Source organism: Aegilops tauschii, chromosome 3 (genome assembly GCF_002575655.3).
Source record: "Aegilops tauschii subsp. strangulata cultivar AL8/78 chromosome 3, Aet v6.0, whole genome shotgun sequence".
Lineage (NCBI taxonomy): Eukaryota > Viridiplantae > Streptophyta > Magnoliopsida > Poales > Poaceae > Aegilops > Aegilops tauschii.
In genome coordinates, this window is record NC_053037.3 from 522,827,203 (window position 1) to 522,852,325 (window position 25,123).

Below are 25,123 nucleotides of genomic sequence, written 5' to 3' on the forward strand. Positions count from 1 at the left end.
AATTTCAGCCCGACGCGACTTTCGGCCTGTTAAAAGCCTAGTTCGTAAATTGGGCCTCTTTTGTCCTGCTAGAGGCCTGCGGGCTGTTTCCATTTATACGGCCCTATCGAGCTTTCGGCCTGTTAACGGCCGTTGAGAGCCGTTGTTACGGTGGGCCACATCGATTGGGATCCACTAAATATTAGTTGACCAATCCCAATTAAGGCCCGCTTTGACTACACATGTTTATTCGTTTGGATGGCGTCCGATTAATGTTTGGGCGTGTTGGCCCTCGTTTCAACGATATAGCATATACAAAGAATTATCCTACTCTATACTATCGCCTCTCAAAAACCTACACTATACAATAAAGAGACTAAGGCATAGAAATGAAGAATAATCCTACACTATACAATAAAGAATTTACAGCAGATTATATCCATTAGGCATTATAGTTCGGCACCAGTGATAATAAAGCGTACAGAAACATCAAATTACATACACTTGGCAAATAAAGCTCATACATCAAGGACGCGCATCAACAGAACTTACCATTTGAACTATAATCTCTTCAGAACATCGGATTGGTCGGATTTAGATAGCACACATTTCAGTCTACAAAATCTCCAATTCCTTTGTGGTTACCTCAGTGTCTTGTTTCATTTTTTGACTCCTGCATCTAATACCTGCAACTCCAGCCTCAACATTTTGATTACATGTTGAGAATCATATACACGTTGTCTTGCCACTTCTAGTTGATGCTCGAGAACATCAACACATTCGAATTCCAATCCATAATCATTTGGTAACGACCATGCCGCACTGCTCTAAGATCTTTGTGTTGATGTCACTTCATCCTGAAATGTTTCTGTAAGTACACTTGACTAGGGCAAAAATATAGTTACAACAGTGAAGCAAGCAAGACAGACTATCTTGTACATGGCAAAACATGACTAACAATAATGTTACACGTCATGAAGCATAAGCAGGTGATATTTTAAAAATTATAAAAATGGTAGTCTGTGCAGCCCGCATACAGAAATCTCTCTTAGCTCACCAGAGGAGCATGATGTTGGGGCCAAATCCAAAACACAGACATGTTACAAATTTAGACCACACGCAACTACTGAACATATATCTTGCGTATAAGTAAGCAAGCAGTTGGCCATTCTGTAGCTCAATTAACAAGTTGGAACATTATGTGCCATGTTCCAGAAGAGTCTTAGGGAGCATAACGAACAACAGAGGGATTCATACAAACCTACTACAGCAAGCAAAACTATGCAATCATTAGCCTCGTATAAACTAGATTGTGAGCCTCATGCAGTAATAGTTGGTTAATATACTTCAAAGCTTCAGGCACACTTCGCGAGAGTAATTAAATGGTAAGGCCTTTAATTATGTCAACCCATAGTTATACAAGTACCCTACATTAGGCATCATTGTTTGGGCATCTCATTAACTGAGGACAAATAAAGCAATTGAAAAGAGCAATTTACTTATGCCTGAAACAAACAAGTAATTGAACTGTTGAGTTGGCAGCATGCATACATGCATGCCTCAATAACATCCATGGCCTAGCTACATTTACTATATAAAGGAACAAGTAATGTAATATTGTTTGCCCCCTGTGAAGTATCTTGACTAGTATGTAATCAGAGACAGGGTGAGGATGAGCCCCCCGATCCCTCCCCACTCCTAGCCCTCGCCTCCACCAGCCCCGCCGCCGTTGACTCCACGCCGATAGCCCTCCTCCTCCAGCCCCCCTCTCCCCATGGCGCCGCCCTCCCTTGCCCGCTCCCTCCCCAGCGACCGCGTCCCCTCCGGTGACGACCGATGGTCAGGATCCGACAGCGCCACCTCATCGCGCTCCTATCGTGATGTCGCCCGCAACCACCCTCCCCGGCCGGCCCACCTCGCCCTCCGCGCGGCCCCTGCCCTGGCAGCCCCTGCCCTGCTCGGAGGTGCACCAGGTCTCACATGGCGATGTGGTGGACACCGACGGCTTCCGCCAGCCGCGGCGCAAGAATCGACGCCGGCCCCGCCGCGCGCCCGAGCCGAGCCTCTCGTCGCGGCACCGCGTGGCCCCTCCCCGGAGGAGATCGCTTGGCTCTGCTGCCGCTGCCTCGACCACCGTCACCGGGTCTGCGACTGCACCTATGACGTCCGTTGTCAGCGGTGCCTCATCACTGGCCATGAATTGCGCGACTGCGACGAGTATCACTGACGCGTCGGCCGCGACCCTCCCGCCGCCCCCAGGTTCACCACCCCCTGCGCGGCGCCACAGCCTCCACCCCCAGCTCTGGTAGCGCACGTGAACGCTGCTGAACCAGCGCGCATTATCATGTCGCGCTCCGTCGAGATGGAGGATGCGGAAGAGGTGCTGAGCCGCGCGATGGTGGCCACCATCACGGGAACGCGGCCCCAGGTGTCCGCCGACGATGTCGCCCAGCTCCTGCACACCAATTTCGGCTTCGAAGACGGCGACTTCACCACCCACCTCCACAAGCCCAAAGATTTTCTCATCATCTTCAGCTATCGCGCCTCCAAGTACCGCATGAACGGCGACCACTACATCCGCTGCCCGCGCCTCTCCCTGTCGCTGCGACCATGGTGCAAACTCGCCCATGCCGGCTCTGGTAGCTTCGAATACTGCGTCGAGCTTGAGCTCCACGGTATCCCTGCTCAGGCCTGGCAACTTGCGACGGCAGAGCACATCCTCGGTTCCAGCGTATGGATTGAGCGCCTCCACCCCCTGACGCGTTCCCGCGTGAACCTTGCCATGTTCCATTGTAACAGCCTGGATTTTGGCCCTTTCCTTTTTCTTTTGATTTATTTGGTTTTTGCTCTGCTTTTCTTTTTGGAGTGGTTCTGTGGCTCATCATCCTCGAATCTTTCCCAAGGTCATGCCATTCCCATCCTAGCCCAAAATCCCAATATTCTTTTCTTTGGGAAAATTCCCTTTTCATTAAAGGAATAACCTCAATTGCCCTAGGTTATTAAGCAACCTATATTTCTGTCCATCCAAAAATTTCCATATAATTCTTAAAATTCCTTTGGGTCATATGTTCCTCAAATATGCCCAAACTTTCCTGTCCTAGCTCAAAAATAATTCCCCAATAATTATTCTTCTATTCTGCCCTAAATGGCACTTTGTGAAGGAAGTGTCATTTATATTTTCCTAGTTGCTCCCAAACTCCTTGGGCATTCTTTTATGTCCAAATCATTGCCTCATGCACAAGTTCAACTTTATTTGCCTAACCAATCTTCCTCGGTGAATTTTCAAAGTTTCTATCAGACAGAAGGCTTTGTGAAGGAAGTACTAGCTAGGAGCAGCCAAATGAGTTAAACTTTTGCACACTCCTTCATGTGCTCATATTAACCCCCTCCACCCATTGTCAGCCTCATCCAATCATCTATGTGAGCACAGGAGCAAATCTTTGATTCTGGCAATATTTTCAGGTTGTGAAGCAAGTGTATTTTATATTGTTTAAAAAAATCCTGACAAATTACCAGATCATTCTTATACCCATAAAACATCTCTCCACCCAATTTGGCATCATTTCAATGAGCCATTTGATCACCAAAATTATTCCAAGTTTCTGGACAGAAATGATGTTTGTGAAGCAAGTACCATTTTGGCGTGTCCATTTGGTATGAGCTTTTTACAACATATTTATATGTCCATATCATGAGGATTTGCCAAGTTGCATCCCATTCCATAACACCATGTGAGTGCATCATCCAAATCTTGATTCTGGACCAATTTTGGGGTTACACAGCAACTATATTAGTTTGTGCTCCATTATACTCCAAAACCTCCAGGATCATAATCCTTTCGTAGTTAATCATCCCAGACAACACCATTTGACCCAATCATTTTCCTGTTGATCAACAGTGCTCTGCCAAGTTTGATGTGGTAAACTTCAGAGCTTAGTTACCATATAACCATGGCACCCCAGATCAAGACATGGCATCATAAATGATCCACCCTGGAAGGACTAGCTCCCAGACATAGTTTGCCATCCTCTACAGCCCTCCCCGTGCCATGTCGTGTGGTGACCGCGCAGCTGGCATGCACATTTACGCGCTCTATGCGTTGTGGCGTGTCCAGAGCACCGTTTGTGCTTTAGCACCGCTCCCTCTCATCGTCTTAGAGCTCGTGAGCATGTCCAGTGGCTGCATCTCGTCGTCGCCACTGCCCTGGACCCCTCTTCCCCTCCGTCAGCTTCCTCACCGACGCAAACCGCCACGTGCCCACGGACGTACAGTGACGATTTGGCTCGGAGCTCGCTCGTCTCTTCTTCCCCGTGCTCCTTTGGCCGCTTCTGCCCCCGTGAGCTCTCCCCTGTGCCTCCCCCGTCGTCTACCTTCGAGCTCGAGCGCATGCACACGCGTCTGCGGCGCCGGACACGCGTCCGCGGTGGTGCCAGCTCGACCTCCTCCCCCGCAAGCTATTTAAGCCCTCCCCCGAGCCCTCCGAGCATTCCAGCAGTCCTCCCTCACTCCCAGTAGCGCCCCCGTCCACTCAAACAAGCTCGGGGATGCCTCGAGCCCTCCACTGGCCGCCATGGCCGCCGCCCCTGCCCTCCTAAATCCGAGCAAGGCCGAGCCCCATTCTCTTTTCCACCACCACCAGTAGCCTCCCCAAGTCCCCTGGAGCCGCCCCAACACTTCTCCTCCTCCTCTGGTGGCTGTTGGCCATGAGCCCCATCGGTGCCCGTCGCCACCGTCCGCCATCTCCTCGCTCCCTCTCGCCTCGGTCCTCCCCGGAGCCCGTGCTCTCCGCAGATGGGTGCGGCTACTCCTGCTGAGCTCTCCCATTGGTCGAGCGAGGCGGGGGATGGCCGGAGCCGGCCGGACGAACCCCCGCGCCGGCGACCTCCCTCTACTCCACAGGCGCGTCGGGAGAGAAGAAGGAGAGGCCAGGAGGAGGGCGTTGACCTCGAGTGGGTCCCGCGGGCCCCACAGGTCAGCCTCTGGACGTTGACCCCGCCCCGCCAAGTCAGATAAGTGGAGACGTATTAACCACGATACGTTTTCTATTACTGAAAGCGTATTTCCATGCTTCTTCAGCCCCGAATGCGTTTTCAGTTCAGTGAAAGCGTATTTCACTGATTACGCTTTCTGTTTTTCTGTCCAGGCCCAGATTGTGAAGTTTTTCTTTATGAAGAGGTCCCTGGCAGAAAAACTATCACAACTTTTTACGCGCAACTCCAAATCAGGTGATTCCAAAGCCCACTTCTTCATTTCGTCAAGCCTGTTCTGTTGGTTCCATTTTCATGATGGTTTGACACTGTGAAAAGACCATTTTGCCCTTGCGCTTAATCAGCCCCCTCCGAGAATGAACATTTTCCGGTGATTCTTTTCGCGAGCTTCTCGCACTTTCTCCCAGTGATTTCTTCCACCCCAGGCAAGCCACACCCTCCATTTGCATGATTGCAATGCAGTGACATGATTTGTTTATTTAAACTTGTTTAAAATATTGTTCTAGCTACTTGTGATTTGTTCATGGCATTCTCGGAGTATTGTTTTGATCTTGCTATTGCCATGATATTGCTTGGAGTTCTAGGACTTATATTTTGATGATTATGTGGATGACATGTGCCTTTGGATTATTATTGGCTAGTGTTATTTCCATCATGATGCTAGATGATATTATGTTTTGGAGTATGATGTTGGAGATGATGCTTGCATGTGGATCATAGTTGGATAGTTAGTTCTTGATATTTGAGTAGTAGTCTTATCATTCTTGGATTCATCATGATAGTAGTGTTATGTTGTCCTCGGAGTATTTTGGTAAGACAATATTAAGCCTTGGATTATTTGTGGGATATTGCTATGACTTGGATTATAGTTTGATAGTTGATATCGGAGTATTGGACATCATAGTTATATTTTTTGGGATAAATTACGTCATTAAGTTGGTCAGGTGCCACCGAACCGGGCTTTCTCCAGTGCAACCACATTTGCCTTTATGGGAAGGACCTAATGCGATGCTATTGCCGTGCCTCTCGCCGGTGCCTCCAACGAGGGAAGGTTATGGGCGCGCGCTACCCTGATCAGGTAGGCGGACATAAGCCTTGTGTGCCCGTAGTTGGATTTTGCGCGCGTGTATCCCCGTGTGGGACAGTTTATGTTTTGGCCACGACGGTGGTCGTTGTGTCTTTGGTAGACACGGGGCCACCCAGGACTAGCCCAGTGGGGAGTGAGTCGGAGTGGCCGGGAGAGTGTCATGGCAGTAGATCGGTTTTGTCGAAACTCCGTTGGTCCACCCGAATGGGAGTGCGAGGCCATGGGTTCCGTGGTGTGGGTAAAGTGCGCTACCTCTGCAGAGTGTGTATTTAAATCTATCGATAGCCGCGTCCTCGGTCATGGGCATGGGTTCGTACTAGGTCACACCGTTCGATCAACACTCACATGACGGAATGACTTATAGGTGATGTATATGTTGATATTTTGAGCAGTGCAGATTGGCAGGATGTTGATGATGATGTTGGAGACCAAGTGTTGGTCAAGGTTGTGATTGCCGGAAAGATCACAGTTTGAGACCAAGTGTTGGTCATGGTAGTGATCGCCGGAAAGATCACCGTTTGGTTTTGATCACGGGGTGATCGAGATGGTATATTGCTTGGCCGGTTAGCCAAGAGAGATATGGTTATGGAGATATGAGATGTTGGTTTATCAGTATTGTAGTAGTTTCATATCATGCTTAGTAGTTGATGTCGTATCATGGTAGTTGTTAATTAATTAACCTGTTAATGCTATGTTATTGTCTTGCCTTGATGTTTATGGTTGTTGTGAGCTTGCAAGTACATTCAATGTACTGACCTGGCGTGTCATGCCAGATTGCAGGTGATGCCATGATTGCTTGATTGTTTGTCGAGGTGTCCGTTCGTGTGAGCTAGATCGTGTCCCAGCCAGAGTCCCTGCGGAGTGGAGTTCACCATCTTCGTCGTTGTTCCGGTGCTACTAGTTGTTCCGCTGCTAGCATAGAGCAAGTGTAGTATCGCAGGCATAGTGTCGCCATGCTAATGTGCTTCTTTGTAACATCAGACCCTTGTATTATTATTCTTGTTATAAGAGCTGATTTGTTCTATGTCAAGCAGTGCCGTATTCCAGAGACTTTTCCTCGATCTCTGGGCTGGAATATGGGGCGTTCCGGTTTCCTGAGCCGGGGTGCCACATCCGTCTCTCTAGACGTGCGCACGATCCTCCCGGCATCTGCCACGCGGCCACGCTGGAGATCACTGAGGTCACCCCGGCCAGCTCGGCCTCCTCCACCCCGACGGTCTGCACCCTCATGTACCCCATCTCTGTCAACCTCGTCCATGCCGACACCGACCGCGGCCGCACTCACAATGCCCCCCCATATCGACGATGGTCACAGCAATGGCGCCGGCGCCGACGCTGGCCCTGATCCCGGGCGTGGCCATCCGCGACGCCGCGGCCGCAAGCGTTGCCGCACTACCACCGCCCAGGATGGGCGCGCTGATGGTATGGCGGTTGATGCTGCTGGCTGGGCGGGCTCCTCTGGCCGGCGGCTTGCCGACGGCGTTGCCATCGCCGCTGGCTGGGCCGGTGTGTGCCAGGGATGCCCAGACGACACCGCCTGATGTACCCTCCATGGACTGCTGCATGGATGCCTGGCCCACAGCCCATGATGGGGGCCACCCATCTCGTCATAAAGCCAAAAGAGGAAAGAGGGGATGAAAGAAAAAGCGTGGCAGGATTGCTGCGGCGCTCGCCAAGGCTGCTACTGCAGCAGATCCCAGGCCGATAGCCCCGCACCAACGGACAGGCGCGGACGGCGTAGGGCCTTCTGGCTCCCTGCCCACCCCTGACGTAGGGCCCGCCATGCCCCAGGCTCACACGTCGCCTAGTGACCAGCTCGGCGCCGACGCAGACTTGGGGACGACACTAGCCTCCAATCGATGCGCGTCTGGGGATCTGGACGACCTGCCCTCCTGCAGTGAGGTCCCCGACTCACAGCCAGAGGTGTGTCCCACCGCTTCTGAGGCTGGTCCGCTGTCGGGACAAAGCGTGGCTTCGCCCGCGTCAGCTGCGGGCGCCACCGCCTGCCCGGCTGACCGGTCTGCGTGGGATGAAGCGCGGCATATCCAAACTGCTGAGACCGTGCCTTCCCCCACCCTTGGATGCCCTCTGGAAGCTCCTGCCGCTGGTGGGCCAGGTCCCTAGCCCTCCTTGATGCCCAGGCCCAATGTGGATTCTGCCAAGGCCCGCGAGCCCGGGCGATCAGAGGCCCTCTCCCCCTGGCCCGCCGTTGGCAGCCCGTCTGCTGAAGGCGCGCCCGATTCAAGCCAGGCGACCCCTCCGCCCATCACGAGCAGTGCGACCCATTTGGCATCGCCTTCGATCACGCTCCGCCGCAACCGCAGAGCTCAACCACGGCCGGCTCTTGGACCCTTGGCGACTTCCTCGCTGCATCCACCAGGCAGCTCAACTCGGTCCTCCCCACCCCCAGCCGCAAGCAGCACAGGCGGCCACTTAATCCACGGCCAAGGCCAAGAGCGTCGCGCCGCCCACCGCCGAACGCCGCGCGCAGGTTCAGATGCTACGCACATTGGGCATCATCGGAGTCGACCAGGCGATCACACCACATGTGATGCGTGCTTACGATGCCGTGTTCGCCGCACCGATCCCCAACACCGTCCTCGCGGCCATCGCGGCGCTCGTCAGACGAGATCTCCCTGCAGATCCTTCCACAATGCCTATCACCACTATGGTCCTTGGCAGCCCGATCAAGGCCTAAACGCGCGTCTCCTCCTCCCGCGTCGACCATCTCTTTATGGATCACGGCCCAAAAATCATCATCTGGAACGTGCGCGGTTAAACACTCATGCTAGGCGTACCGCCGTCCGTTCGCTGATTGTATCCACGGACGCGTCTATCGTCTGCCTCCAGGAAACTAAGATGGAGTTTATCTACTTGTCTACTGTCCTCAAGACCTTGGGCTCGGACTTTGATGACTATACCTACCTGCCCGCGATCAGCACCCGCGGCGGCATCTTGCTGGCTTGGAAGCTACACGAGGTGACCATCACCAACCCCGAGTTCACCATGAACACGCTGTCCGCCCAGGTTTCGTGCCCCTCCAGCGTGCCCATCCCTTGGTGGCTCACCATCATCCATGGTCCGCAACATGACCACGAAAAGATCACGTTCCTACAAGAAATCTGCGATGTCCGCGCCAGCTGTGATGGCCCTTGGATGCTATGCGGAGATTTCAAGCTTATCTATCGCGATGAGGATAAGAACAATGGGAACCACAACCGACGCATGATGGGGTGCTTTCTCCATGTCATCAATGACCTTGCTCTCAAGCAGGTCTACCTCAACGGTCGATGATACACATGGTCGAATGAGCAGACCCCCCCCCCCCCGACTTTGGTTCACCTCGATCGTGTCCTCTGCACTGCTGATCGGGAAGAGCAACATGGCGAATGCCATCTCCGATGCTTGGCCTGATCGTTTCTCATCATAGCCCCCTCTACCTCGACTGCTCACCCCTGCCCTCCGCGTAACGACGCTTCCGCTTTGAGGACTATTGGGCACGCATCGCCCGCTTCCAAGACGTTGTTGCGGCCGCTTGGAACTCGGTCGACGACGTCGACCCCTTCCGCCGCATCATGCGGCGTATGCAGGCCACGGCACGCAGGCTCACGAGCTGGAGCGCACGCATAGTGGGTAACATCCGAGACCAGTTGGTGATGCGACTTGAAGCTACGTCTGTATTTCCCCAAAGAGGAAGGGATGATGGAGCACAGCGGCGGTAGGTATTTCCCTTAGTTATGAGACCAAGGTTATCGAACCAGTAGGAGAACCAAGCAACACAACGTAAATAGCCCATGCACACAAATAACAAATACACGCAACCCGACGTGTAAAAGGGGTTGTCAATCCCTTTCAGGTAGCGGCGCCCCAAGTTACGCAAACGGACGTGAATAAAATTGTAGTAGATTGATAGATCAAACGCCAAATAAAATAAATAAGTATAAAATGCAGCAAGTTATTTTTTTTATTTTTGGTTTAATAGATCTGAAAATAAAAGCAAAGGAAAAGTATATCGCAAAGGCAAATAATATGAGAAAGAGACCCGGGGACCGTAGGTTTCACTAGTGGCTTCTCTCAAGAAAAATAGCAAACAGTGGGTAAACAAATTACTATTGAGCAATTGATAGAACTTCAAATAATCATGACGATATCCAGGCAATGATCATTACATAGGCATCACGTCCAAGATTAGTAGACCGACTCCTGCTTGCATCTACTACTATTACTCCACACATCAGCCACTATCCAGTTGTATCTAGTGTATTAAGTTCATGGATAAACGGGGTAATGCAATAATAACAATGACATGATGTAGACAAGATCTATCTATGTAGAAGTAGACCCCATCGTTTTATCCTTAGTAGCAACGATACATACGTGTCATTTCCCCTTCTGTCACTGGGATCAAGCACAGTAAGATCGAACCCACTGCAAAGCACCTCTTCCCATTGCAAGATAAATAGATCAAGTTCGCCAAACAAAACCCAAATATCAGAGAAGAAATACGAGGCTATAAGCAATCATGCATCTAAGAGATCAAATAAACTCAAATAACTTTCATGGATATAAAAAGATAGATCTGATCATAAACTCAATGTTCATCTGATCCCAACAAACACACCGCAAAAGAGTTACATCATATGGATCTCCAAGAGACCATTATATTGAGAATCAAACAAGAGAGAGGAAGCCATCTAGCTACTAACTACGGACCCGAAGGTCTACAAAGAACTACTCACGCATCATCGGAGAGGCACCAATGGAAGTGGTGAACCCCTCCGTGATGGTGTCTAGATTGGATCTGGTGGTTCTGGACTCTGCGGCGGCTGGAATTGATTTTCGTCGACTCCCCTAGGGTTTCTGGAATATTGGCGTATTTATAGAGCAAAGAGGCGGTCCGGGGGGCACCCGAGGTGGGCACATCCCACCAGGGCGCACCTGAGCCTCCTGGCGTGCCCTGGTGGGTTGTGTGCCCCTCGGAGCACCCCCAAGGTGTTGGCTTGGCCCATTGGGTGTCTTCTGGTCCATAAAATTTCTGCAATGTAAAATTTCGTTGCATTTGGACTCTGTTTGGTATTGAATTCCTGCAATGTAAAAAATGCAGAAAACAGCAACTGGCACTTGGCACTATGTCAATAGCTTAGTACCAAAAATGATATAAAATGATTATAAAACATCCAAGATTGATAATATAATAGCATGGAACAATAAAAAATTATAGATACGTTGGAGACATATCAACATCCCCAAGCTTAACTCCTGCTCGTCCTCGAGTAGGTAAGTGATAAAGACAGAACTTTTGATGTGGAATGTTGCCTAACAGGTCATCTCATATTTCTTTTCTTCATAGCATGGACATTTGGACTTCTATATTGTTCAAAGCAATAGTCTAGTTTTGACATGACAACTTAAATACTCAAGCATATCAACAAGCAACCATGTCTTTCAAAATATCAATGCTAAAATATGCTATCCCTTCGCAAATTCAAAATAAAAGAAAGGCCCTTCGCAGAGGGAAGTAGGGACTCATGTGGCAAAACTGGTTTACAGGTTTTTGGATGCACAAGTAGTGATCATACTTAGTGCAAAATGAAGGCTAGCAAAAGATTGAGAAGCGACCAACCAAGAAACGAATAATCTCATAAGCGAGCATTAAGCTTAATTAACACCGAATAATGCACCACAAGTAGGATATAATTTCATTGCATAATTATTGACTTTTGTGCTTGCATAGGGAATCACAAACCTTAACACTAATATTCTTACTAAAGCATAATTACTCATCAAGAGGACTCACATATCACATCATCATATCTCAAAATTATTACTAAGAATCAAGTTTATTTTGTCCAATGATCTTCATGAAAGTTTTTATTATCCTTCTTGGATATCTATCACTTTGGAACTATTTTTTCATATGTTGCTTTTGATAAGCTCAAACAAATATAAGTGAAGATCATGAGCATAAAATTTCTTTCTCTCAAATTAATTTAAGTGAAGCAAGAGAGAATTTCTTGAAACTTTTAATAACTCTCAAATAAATCTAAGTGAAGTAAGAGAGCATCTATTATATATAAAAAGTACTTTATGGGTTAACCAGAAAAATAGAATTATAGTAGAAATTACCACAAAAATTATAAACATCTAGCCATTTATTTGATAGACTCAAAATTTACAGCCGTTAGATCTAACTAAAGGAAAATTAATTACCCACCTTTGCCATTAGATATCCTACCGGTAGTTATTTTCCTTTCCCATCTATTTTGGGTGGGCCCATGGTATTAAAGACTCAAATGGAAAAAACTAGATAATGAACGCATGATGGGAAGGCTCCTTCATCGCTCAAGTCAAAAAAAAATCCCTCTTCGCTTGATGATTCCTTCCTTCCAAGGAAGGCTCCCTTCCCATCCTTTCAACTGGTGGCCGCCACAACCTTTGGTCTTGCCCTCCAGCGGATCGTCGACGCACAGGCCTACGTCTTCTTCCCTTCTTTCTCCCTTTGTCCGCGGAGTGCGAGCAGTAATCGGCAATCTGGTCCTGCGGATGGCTGTAATCGGGGACGGGCTTCAGAGATAGCACAGGGAGTCACGTTCGAGCAGGTACTCAGCGATCTGTCCTGAGAGATAGCAGCGGCAGTCAAGTTGGCAGCCATGTTGGGCTGGACTCACAAGATGGCCAAAGGGCAGTGCTTGCACAAGCGGATGTCACAAGTTGCTATCCATACAAACTAGCCAATCAATTTTTAGGTATCCTTGCTTTCTTGCACTTAATCTCACCAAATTTCTTTTCTATTTTTTGTGTATTTGTTCGATGGATTTCCTAATAGGTGGAGCAAATAGACTAGGACCTTCGCCTGAAGGTTGTGCGTGGCTGCTGCCACACTCTCCATTATGCAGTAACCGATCCATGCATTAGTTTCTGTTCTCTGTCGTTAGTTTGAAACAGTTGATCTGTAGCAGATTGAAAAAAATTGGTTTCCTATGAGATGCTAAACTGAGGGTTCCTTTTATGATCTGTAGCAGGCGTTTTAGAGTATTGAATGGTGAAATAACTATGAAATAGAGATGATCTTCATGTCGGATGTTGGTCTGTTCAGTTCAGAACACATGTTGAATCTCCTATTATCTACATGGTATTGCTGATCATCTTGCCCTTTAGTACATTTTTGGAATTTAATCAGCGCCTCCCGGATAAAATGAGATCATTTTCATTAGAATTTTTAGTCTTTTGTTCATAGAACATTTTGGTTCTTAGACTTGTGACACATGTGGCCATGTAAAAGTTACTTAAGCTGGCTACGCAGAAAATTAAAAAATGCAGATCCTTTTTACATGCTGCAGAACATGCATGTCAAATTGTGCTGCAGTTTTTGTTTTCTGGAGCTATATAATGCTATCTGTAGTTCAGTACCCCTTCTCTCCATTGCAACAGGTATGAAAGCTTTCAAAGAATTTCATCCACGGGTTGGTGGTAGGTGTGCTTCTTGTGTTCTTTCAATCAGAGAAAGGAGAAGCACGTTCAGAAACTGCAGAATGGATCTCATCTATAGTTACTTACAAGCAGTTTTTTTCCTAATGTGTAGCTCCGTATCTCTTCTGTGCATTGCCACAGATCCGAAAATCTATCAGTGAATTTCATCTTCAGTTTACCATGACGTCTCAGGCCAAGTTTGTGAACTTCCTACATTGTGGCTAAGGCGTATTCAGTGGTGGAAATAAATATTTTTTAGAGAGAGCCCCATTGGTTTGAGAAGAAAATTTGAAGGTAAATATTTAACTTCGTTTGCTATCATGCTTCAGTTATGAGGATATCATGCATATTCTGTACCAACAGCTTGACAAAATGTAATATTATATGTTTGTAAAAAGTGGATTATTCTGCTAGCCGTTCTTCTATTAATGATTAGTTTTTCTCTTGCCTATTTTGCACAACCTATCATGATATTCATACAAATGTAAATCCGAGCATCTGATCGTACTAGAAATCTTTCAAGTATGTGCGTTTCTTTTGTTAGTCTGTATTGCCTTTTAACTGATAAATATAGTGGGTGATGATTATTTACAGTACAAATATTTAGGCAGCTATGGAACCTCCAGCTCATCCACCACAAAAGATGAATATGAGATACATCGTTCAGTTCTCTGCTATTTTTTATAAAATGTCGAGGATTAAAATTTTGTTTCGATGATTCTAGTATATCATCATTAGAATGAGACATAGCCAATGTCTAGGATAACAAACTGCAGTACTTCAGATTTTTTAATATATTTCTTCTATATTTTATTGTGATATAAATTACATGGTTACAATATGCAAATATTTCTGAGATAAGTCATGTAGCAATATTTATGATACTATTAACATTGATTACCTCTCACATATAGGTATATTGTAACTGTCATGAATGGAGTTAGTTATGAGCTATGTTAAACTGATTGTAGATTAAAAAATTCTACATGGTTCAAGCCTATAAATTTTTATAATTTACTTAACTATGTCTTGACGCACATCATCATTAAAAAATACATAGGTATGATGCATCTGTTTCATTTTTTACTCTTAATTAGTACATAATTAACTTTCCATTTAGATTCAGATTTTGTAATTATCTGAGTATTTAATATATTGTATGAATGATTAGCTTCTGTCTACATTATTTGGTTAATGGTCTATTGTAGATACTGCTTTTAAAAGAGCATAAAAGAGCCATCCCTAACATGGATTTTGATTTCCATGCATGACCTTGGAGGCCGGAACTACATTGGCGCAGCCCAAAAGGTGCCATAGATTAATCTGAATTTTAGCAACTAGACAGTATATATATACTAGCAAGAGGCCCATGCGTTGCATGGAACATCAAGATGCATTTATACGAGCTATTTATCTCGTGGGGGACGAAGATGAACGAGGGAAGTCCTTATCTGGAAATGTGGAAAGGGGTGCGGGTATCTTTTTACAAAATTGTCATAGTTTGCTTTCTATCCGTCAGATATAGATCAGACGGTCCATATTGCAGGATGGCAGGCACACCATCATTACCAACTCAGTTTTTTAAAAGAGTAGAGATATGTAGGCACTTACACATGGTAAGCATTAGCCCAATTGCCGGACAGTCCTAGGTTATGTTAACGTTTTGGCCTAGAGGATGGTAACAATTGTAATGGAGGGCTTGGAGATGCAACTTTATGTCTAACTCCTAGATTCCATATGATTTTCATAGCACTATTTTATCCATATGTAATTTGGGATTTCAAGCATGGAAATAGAATACCACAGTTAGTACTAACTGCATATAGGTAGATATATTTTCTTAGAAATAAAAATAGTATATCGACAATATAAATTTATGGGTAAAGTAGTGTTTCATGTACAAGCTAGCTTTTTTAGAAGAATATTCAAGCTAGGTGATACATTCCTTTGGTCTCTTTATATTTTATTAGAAAAAAGGACGAGGTTCACCAGGACAGGATTGTCCAGTTGGACTGGAGCATCGTGGGTGATTAGTCAAGATGCCATAAGCATACCCATCAGAAATATGCCTGCTGAGCGATAAGAGGTTATATTTTCTGTCTACATTAACTTAATAAATGATTTATCCCACTGATTGCTCCATTGTGAACGTGCTTTGTAACACTCATATATACTCACTTTTTCCTCAAAACTTGGCCGGACCACATGACCTCAGGACGTACCAACAGAGTAATCCACGTGGACTGCTCAGTAGTCCTATCCTCAGTTAGTAAGATCCACAAGATTATATTTCAAACATCTTAAAATTAAGAATTTTGCTTTTTCATGAAACATGGCATCATCAGCCTTTCAAGATTAGAGGCGTGTTTTTATGCACAGATGGTCGACACGTGTGTACTACCAGAAAATAGTAGCTTATCAAAATGATTTGTCTAACATAGAACAAAAGTATAAAATTAGTACAGTCTCTATAGACTGTAATGTGGAGTATGTGTAGACATTCCAAATGTACTGAACCAGCTACATGTATATGTGTGTTTAAGAAAAAACTAGAGTTCACATCTACTTGCATGCATAATTTCATAGTTCCCATTCAAAAAATTCAGTCATTATGATCTAAGATTTTCTACTTATTCTGCATTTTATTGAGCAACAGAGCACATCATGTCATTATTTAACATTTTGTAAAAAAAAATATTTATGAAATCACTTGATGTTCACTATGGGAACCAATATGGAACAATTAAAGGATTTACGTGTTCCTTTGTCAGTCATTTTATACATTTCTCACCTTTTGTCGGACTATTACTTAAGTGAACACAAGTTCAATGTGTAATATTTTCACGAGCCTGTAGCATCATCTTTGAGTAATGGAAATTTTATACCACATATTTAGACAAAGTAATAATACACAATTACTACCTTTGCGGGTATGTCTGAATATGCTTACAAATGTTTTGACCATATTTAGAGGTGAGTAGGCATAAAATTTACAATCATTGTCAACTAACCTATTACTGGATTAAGGATGCATTTTTAAATATAAGTAAATAAATAATTAGAACTATTTTTGGCAAAGAATTATATTTGTAAATGTAATCACACTTGGTTCAAATATTTCTTTACACAAATAATGTAATATGGCTATTTATTAAACTATATAAAATTCTAGCCCGCGCATCGAGCGGGCCACTTTGCTAGTTTCTTCAAAAATACTAAACCACACCATGCTCAAAAAGATATAAGTGAAGCATAGAGCAAGTCCATAGCTCATAAAAGTTTAAGTGAAGCATAGAAAGCAATTCTAACAAGTCATGACATAATTTTGGCTCTCTAAAATAGGTGTGTCCAGCAAGGAATCAAGACTTAAAACACAAAATAAAACAAGCAAAGACTCATATCATACAAGACGCTCCAAGCAAAACACATAGTATGTGATGAATAAAAATATAGCTTCGAGTAAAATACCGATGGTCGTTAGAAGAAAGAGGGGATACCACTCGGGGGCATCCACAATCTTAGGCTCTTCTTACTCCTTATTCCTTCATCCATCATAAGATAACCAAAAACTTGAAAACTTCAATCACATAAAACTCAACAAAAACCTTCGTGAGATCCGTTAGTATAAGAAAACAATTCACTACTATAAGTACTGTAGCAAACCAATTCATATTTTATTCTTGCATTATATCTAATGTATTCCAACTTTTCTATGGCAAAAACTCATCAAAGAAAACCATAGAGCCATCAAAACAAGCACACAACACAAAGAAAACAGAATCTGTCAAAACTAGAACAGTCTGTAGCAATCTGGATATTTTGAATACTTCTGTAACTCCAAAAACTCTGAACAATTAGGACGACTAGGGAAATTTGTATATTAATCTACTACAAATGGAATTGGTATTTTATTGCTCTCTGGTTAAAAATGAAAATTATTTTAGCGAGCACAAAAGTTTCTGTTTTTTCAGCAAGATCAAACAACTATCACCCAAGAAGATCCTAAAGGCTTCACTTGGCACAAACACTAACTAAAACACAATCATAATAGTAGAATAATTGTGCTAACACTCAATAACAGAAATAAAAAAGAAAAAATAAATTTTATTCATTGGGTTGCCTCCCAATAAGCGCTATAGTTTTACGCCCTTAGCTAGGCATAAAGCAAGAATCTAAGTTTTGTCATCTTTGTTTCGAGATCCATAAGATGCCCTCATGATTGATTCATATGGTGGCCTAATTCTTGTTCTAGGGAAGTGTTCCATACCCTTCCTCAATGGAAATTGGAACTTAATATTGCCTTCTTTCATATCAATCACGGCACCGATAGTGTGTAAAACGGTCTACCAAGAATAATTGGACACGACGGATTGCAATCAATATCAAGAACAATAAAATATATGGGCACAGAATTCCTATTTGCAAGAATAAGAACATCATTAATTCTTTCCATAGGCTTTTTAATAGTAGAATCCACCAAGTGCAAATTCAAAGAACATGATTCAATATCGGTAAGACCAAGCACATCACATAAACATTTCGGAATTGTAGAAACACTAGCACCCAAGTCACACAAAGCAAAACACTCATAATTCTTAAACATGAATTTGATGGTAGGTTCCCATTCATCATGCAATTTTATAGGAATTGAAACTTCTAGTTCCAACTTTTCTTCTAAAGCTTTCATCATAGGATCAACAATATGTTTGGTAAAAGCTTTATTTTGTTCATAAGAATGGGGTGAATTTATCATGGATTGCAACGAAGAAATACAATCAATCAAAGAGAAACTATCATAATTAATGTATTTGTAATCCAAAAGAGTGGGCACATCACTAGTTAATGTTTTGACCTCTTCAAACCCACTTTTACCAATTTTCTCAAAAAGATTTTCACCCTCCGAATTATTGGGACGCCTTCTAACTAAAGTTGACTCTTGTCCAGTCCCTTTTTTATCAATCTTAACTTTACTAAACAAGGAATCAATAGAAGAAACACCAATCATTTTAAGATCTTCAACATTTTTATGAAAGCAATCACTAGAAAACGTTTTTTTCTAAAAATTCTCTTTAGCTCTAAGCATAGCGGTTCTTTTCTTACTTTCATCCATAGGAACATAAAGAGCTTTAATTGATTCCTCAACTTTAGGCACAAAAAATTTCATCTTGAGATTTTCTACATCATGAGCAATTTTATGAACACTTCTAGACAAATCAGCAATCTTATTCAACTTCTCTTCTATGGTAGTGTTGAAAACTTTTTGCGTGTTGATAAATTATTTAATGTTATTCTCAAGATCAGAGGTGTTCCTATTATTATTATAAGAAGGATTTCATTAGGAATTACCATAATTATTATAGGAATTACTAGGAAAAGGCCTAGGATTAAAATTACCTCTATAAGCATTGTTGTTGAAATTATTTCGAGAGATAAAATTCACATCTACGGCATCACTAGTTTGCTTAATCAAAGTAGACAAAGGAATATCATTGAAATCAATAGGAGCACTTTTACTAGCAACCAATTTCATAAGAGCATCAACTGTTTCACTCAAAGAAGAAATTTCTTCAACCGAATTAACTTTTTTACTAGTAGGAGCTCTTTCGGTGTGCCATTCCGAATAATTTTCCATAATATTATCAAGCAATTTGGTAGCTTCACCCAAAGTAATTTCCATAAAAGTACCACCCGCGGCGGAATCTAAAAGATTACGAGAAACAAAATTCAACCCCGCATAAAAAAATTGTATGATCATCCAAAGATTTAACCCATGAGTTGGGCAATTCCTTCGCATCATTTTCATCCTTTCCCAAGATTGTGCAACATGCTCATGTTCAAGTTGCTTGAAATTCATGATCTGGGTTCTAAGGGAAATGATTTTTGCAGGTGGAAAATACTTAGTGATAAAAGCATCTTTGCACTTATTCCAAGAATCGATACTATTGCGAGGCAAAGAAGAGAACCAAATTTTTGCAAAATCACGCAAAGAAAACGGAAATAATTTCATCTTCACCACATCATTGTCCACATCTTTTTCTTTTGCATATCGCATAATTCTACGAAGGTATTAAGATGGGACGCGGGATCCTCATTAGGTGTACCAGAAAATTGATCTTTCATAACAAGATTCAGCAAAGCAGTATTAATATCACAAGACTCCGCACTAGTGGCGGGAGGAGCAATCGGAGTGCCGATAAAATCATTGTTGTTGGTATTTGAGAAATCACACAACTTGGTGTTCTCTTGAGTCATGATGACTACGCAACAAGATTGCACTCAAAAGTAGATCCGACAAGAAAACAGCGAATGAAAAGAGGGGCGAATAAAACGGAAATTTTTTGTGAAGTGGCAGAGAGGAAAACGAGATGCAAATGGCAAATAATGTAAATTGCGAGGAGATGAGATTTGTGATTACGAAACTGGTATATGTTGAAGATCCTCCCCGGCAACGGCGCCAGAAATTCCTTTTGATGCGGCTTGAAGCTACGTTGGTATTTCTCCAAAGAGGAAGGGATGATGCAGCACAACGGCGGTAGGTATTTCCCTCAGTAATGAGACCAAGGTTATCGAACCAGTAGGAGAACCAAGCAACACAACGTAAACAGCCCCGGCACACAAATAACAAATACTCGCAACCCGACGTGTAAGAGGGGTTGTGAATCCCCCCCCCCCCCCCCCCGGCAACGGCGCCATAAATTCCTTTTGATGCAGCTTGAAGCTACATCGGTATTTCCCCAAAGAGGAAGGGATGATGTAGCATAGCGGCGGTAGGTATTTCCCTCAGTTATGAGACCAAGGTTATCGAACCAGTAGGAGAACCAAGCAACACAACGTAAATAGTCCCTGCACAGAAATAACAAATACTCGCAACCCGAAGTGTAAAAGGGGCTGTCAATCCCTTTCGGGTAGCAGCGCCCCAAGATAGGCAAACGGAAGTGAATAAAATTGTAGTATATTGATTGATCGAACGTCAAATAAAATAAATAAGACTAAAACGCACCAAGGTATTTTTATATTTTTGGTTTAATAGATCTGAAAATAAAAGCAAAGGAAAAGTAGATCGCAAAGGCAAATAATGTGACAAAGAGACCCGGGGGCCGTAGGTTTCACTAGTGGCTTCTCTCAAAAAAATAGCAAATGGTGGGTAAACAAATTACTGTTGGGAAACTGATAGAACTTCAAATAATCATGACGATATCCAGGCAATGATCATTACATAGGCATTACGTCCAAGATTAGTAGACCGACTCCTGCCTGCATCTACTACTATTACTCCACACATCGACCGCTATCCAGCATGCATCTAGTGTATTAACTTCATGGAGAAATGGAGTAATGCAAGAAGAATGATGACATGATGTAGAAAAGATCTATCTATGTAGAGATAGACCCCATCATTTTATCCTTAGTAGCAACGATACATACGTGTCGGTTCCCCTTCTATCACTGGGATAAAGCATTGTAAGATCGAACCCACTACAAAGCACCTCTTCCCATTGCAAGATAAATAGATCAAGTTGGCCAAACAAAACCCAAATACCAGAGAAGAAATACAAGGCTATAAGAAATCATGCATATAAGAGATCAAAGAAACTCAAATAATTTTCATGGATATAAAAAGATAGATCTGATCATAAACTCAAAGTTCATCCGATCCCAACAAACACACTGCAAAAGAGTTACATCATATGGATCTCCAAGAGACCATTGTATTGAGAATCAAACGAGAGAGAGAGAGGAAGCCATCTAGCTACTAACTACGGACCCGAAGGTCTACAACGAACTACTCACGCATCATCGGAGAGGCACCAATGGAAGTGGTGAACCCCTCCATGATGGTGTCTAGATTGGATCTGGTGGTTCTGGACTCTGCGGTGGCTGGAATTGATTTTCGTCGACTCCCCTAGGGTTTCCAAAATATTGGGGTATCTATAGAGCAAAGAGGCGGTCCGGGGGGCACCCGAGGTGGGCACAACCCACCAGGGCGCTCCTGGGCCTCCTGGCGTGTCCTAATGGGTTGTGCTCCCCTCCGAGCACCTCCCCCAGGCGCTGCCTTGGCCCATTGGGTGTCTTCTGGTCCATAAAAATTTTCCGTAAAGTTTTGTTGCATTTGGACTCCATTTGTTATTGATTTCCTGTGATGTAAAAAACATGCAGAAAATAGCAACTGGCACTTGGCACTATGTCAATAGGTTAGTACAAAAAAGTGATATAAAATGATTATAAAACATCCAAGATTGATAATATAATAGCATGGAACAATCAAAAATTATAGATACATTGGAGACGTATCAGTTGGCGATCTCTCGCGAGCCGTTGCTACGATTCGACTCTGCCCAGGAGCTCCGGCAGCTGACGCCCCACGAGTACTGGCTCCGCAGGCAGATCAAGCTCTCCTACCTCGGCCTCGCTTAGCTGGAACGCACCTTGGCTCGACAGCGCACGCGCATCGCGACCCTCAAGGATGGCGATACGGACACGTCCTTCTTCCATCGCCAATGCACCTACCGCAAGCAGAAGAACCGGATACACGCCCTGATGGTTGATGGTGTCAAGTTGACTAATCCCGACGACATGGCTGTGGTGACCTTCGCGCACTTCGACTCCCTTCTTGGGACTGATCGACCCCGTGACTGCGCGCTCGACCTTCAGCACCTAATCGAGCCTGCCGACCTTGATGACCTTGATGCTCCCTTCACCGAAGACGAGATTTGGCAAGCGGTGAAGCGCTTGCCAGTGTGCAAGGCGCCCGAACCGGATGGCTTCACCAGGGAGTTGCTGCGCTCCTGCTGGTCTGTCGTCAAACACGGCCTCGTGTGCGTCTTCCAGCAACTCTATGTGCTTTGGGGACGCGGGTTCAGCTGCCTAAACCAGGCGCTGCTTACGCTGATTCCCAAACGCGCCGACGCGGCCAGCCTTGGCGACTATAGGCCGATCAGCCTAATCCACCTGGTGGCCAATATCTTCGCGAAGGTGTTGTCCCTTCGCCTTGCGCCCAAGCTGAACAACTTGGTCAGCCCCATCCAGAACGCATTCATCCCCGGTCGCAGCCTCCACGACAATTTCACGCTGGTCCGGCAATCGGCACGACTACTTCACCATCTGGGTGCCTAGTGCATCCTCCTGAAGCTCGACCTTGCGCGGGCCTTCGACTCCGTGTCATGGTCGTTCCTCTTTGAGACCCTGCGCTGCTAGGGGTTTAGCGATCGCTTCCTTGGCTGGATCGCTATACTCCTGTCCTCCACGAGCACCAGGATCCTCCTGAATGGGTTCCAGAACCGGCGATCTGGCACCGCTGTGGGCTGCGCCAAGGCAACCCCGTCTCGCCGCAGCTCTTTGTGCTTACTGTCGACATGCTGGGACGCCTCTTTCACCATGCTGCCGAGCTCAACGTCCTGCAATAGCTGCACCCTCGCCACGCGATCCCGATCATCTTCCTATAGGTGGATGACGTCATCCTCTTCTGCCACCCCTTGGCTGGTGACACACTCGCTGTCCGGGAAATCCTGCAGCTCTTTGGCTGAGTGCCAGGCCCGCGGGTCAATTTCCATAAGAGCACCGCCACTGCGATCCGCTGCGAGGATGAGGAGATCGGCCTGGCCATCGCGGCCCTGGGTTGCCCGCTCGACGAGTTCCCCATCACCTACCTGGGAATCCCCCTCACCCTCCGACGCCCAACCGCCACTCAACTCCAACCCCTCGTCGACAAAACTACTGGGAAGCTGCCCACCTGGAAATCTCACCTCATGAACAAAGTCGTGCTAAGCGCGATCCCCATACACCAGCTCCTGGTGCTCGCGCCCCAAAAGAACATCAGCAAGCTCCTGGCGAAATCCAGCGAGGATTCCTTTGGGCTGGCCGCACTGAAGCACACGGTGGCAACTGCGATGTTAATTGGCGATGGGTCTGCCGCCCCACCTGCCTTGGTGGTCTCGGAATTCATGACCTCGAGCGCACTGGCTTGGCCTTGCGCACCAGATGGCTTTGGCTTGCCCGCACCGATGACAATAGAGCTTGGGCTGGCCTCGATCTGCAGTTCACTAGTGAGAAACGCGCCTTCTTCTTCGCATCCACCACCATGATCATTGGCAATGGCCAGTGAGGGAGTCCAGGATTACGGGGTCCTCGGGTGTCCGGGCTATGTGACGTGGGCCGGACTGGTGGGTCGTGAAGATACAAGACGGAAGACTTTTCCTGGTGTCCGGATGGGACTCTCCTTGGCGTGGAAGGCAAGCTTGGCATGAAGATATGAAGATTCCTTTCTCTGTAAACCGACTCTGTACAACCCTAGCCCCGTCCGGTGTCTATATAAACCAAAGGGTTTAGTCCATAGAGGCAATCATAATCAGACAGGCTGGACATCTAGGGTTTAGGCGTTACGATCTCGAGGTAGATCAACTCTTGTAACCCCTATACAGATCAAAGTCAATCAAGCGGGAAGTAGGGTATTACCTCCATCAAGAGGGCCCGAACCTGGGTAAACATCGTGTCCCTACCTCCTATTACCTTTGATCCTTAGACACACAGTTCGGGACCCCCTACCCGAGATCTGCCGGTTTTGACACCGACATTGGTGCTTTCATTGAGAGTTCCATTGTGCCATTGTTGAAAGGCTCGATGGCTCCACCAATCATCTACGGCAATGCTGCCGCAAAGAGGATTTTTTCCCCGGCCAGATCTTTGTATTCGGCGGCTTCGCACTGCGCGCCAACTCGGTTGGCCACCTGGAGCAGATCGACAGCTACGCCCCTGGTCACTAGATCAGTTTTGGAAATCTGAACTATGTCGCTGATATCCGAGGAGACTTGATCTTCCAAGGGTTCGCGGCCCCAACCACCGCCCCGGCCTTAGATGCGGAGCGCGTAACTAGGTCCGAAGATGGGATTCTAGAGCCCGCCGGACTCCCTACGGCCTTAGAGCTCAACACCCGAAAACCGGAGAGAATAGCATCTCCGACGATCATTACGAAGCCGGACTCCTCTCCGGACACTAACTCCGAACCCTGGAGGTCCGCGTCTTGCGAGCTCGGCCCAGAAACTTCTGTCCCCGTCCAAACCTCACCCTTAAACGAGGCTTTGGACTTAATGCGATGCCTCGGCATCACAGAGGAACCGCTTCTGAATTGTGCCCAGCCCGGACTAGGGGCTGAAAATAGGGAATTTTACTTCCCACCCACCACCCACTTTATAGCCACTGCCAAGGATCTAACCGACATGCTTGATTACGCCTCCGAAGACATCGACGGTATGGACGATGATGCTAGAGAGGAGCAGGCCCAAAACCCGTCGTTCACCGGACGCTGGACGGCCACCTCCTCATACGACATATATATGGTGGGCACACCTAAAGAAGGCGATGGCGATGAGAAGAACCCAGCCGAGGACGAACCTCCTGAGATACCACCAAAGCGTCGATGTCAGCGGGGCCGCTCTAAATCGCGTCGCGGAAAGGACAGCAATACCGGCACCAGAGACAATGATACTCCGGAGAACGCCGAAGACCAATACGACCCCATTGAACCAACATCCGAACAGGATGATCGGGAGGACGGGCAGGTGGACCCTGACGAGCAAGCAGGGAACAAAGACTCGGAGGATAG

General features: G+C 45.8%; 1 pseudogene; it reads left to right on the top strand.

The window, feature by feature from the left end:
• Positions 1 to 22,062: 22,062 nt before the first annotated feature.
• LOC141043074 (uncharacterized) lies at positions 22,063 to 23,626 on the top strand (annotated as a pseudogene).
• The last annotated feature ends 1,497 nt before the right edge of the window (positions 23,627 to 25,123 follow it).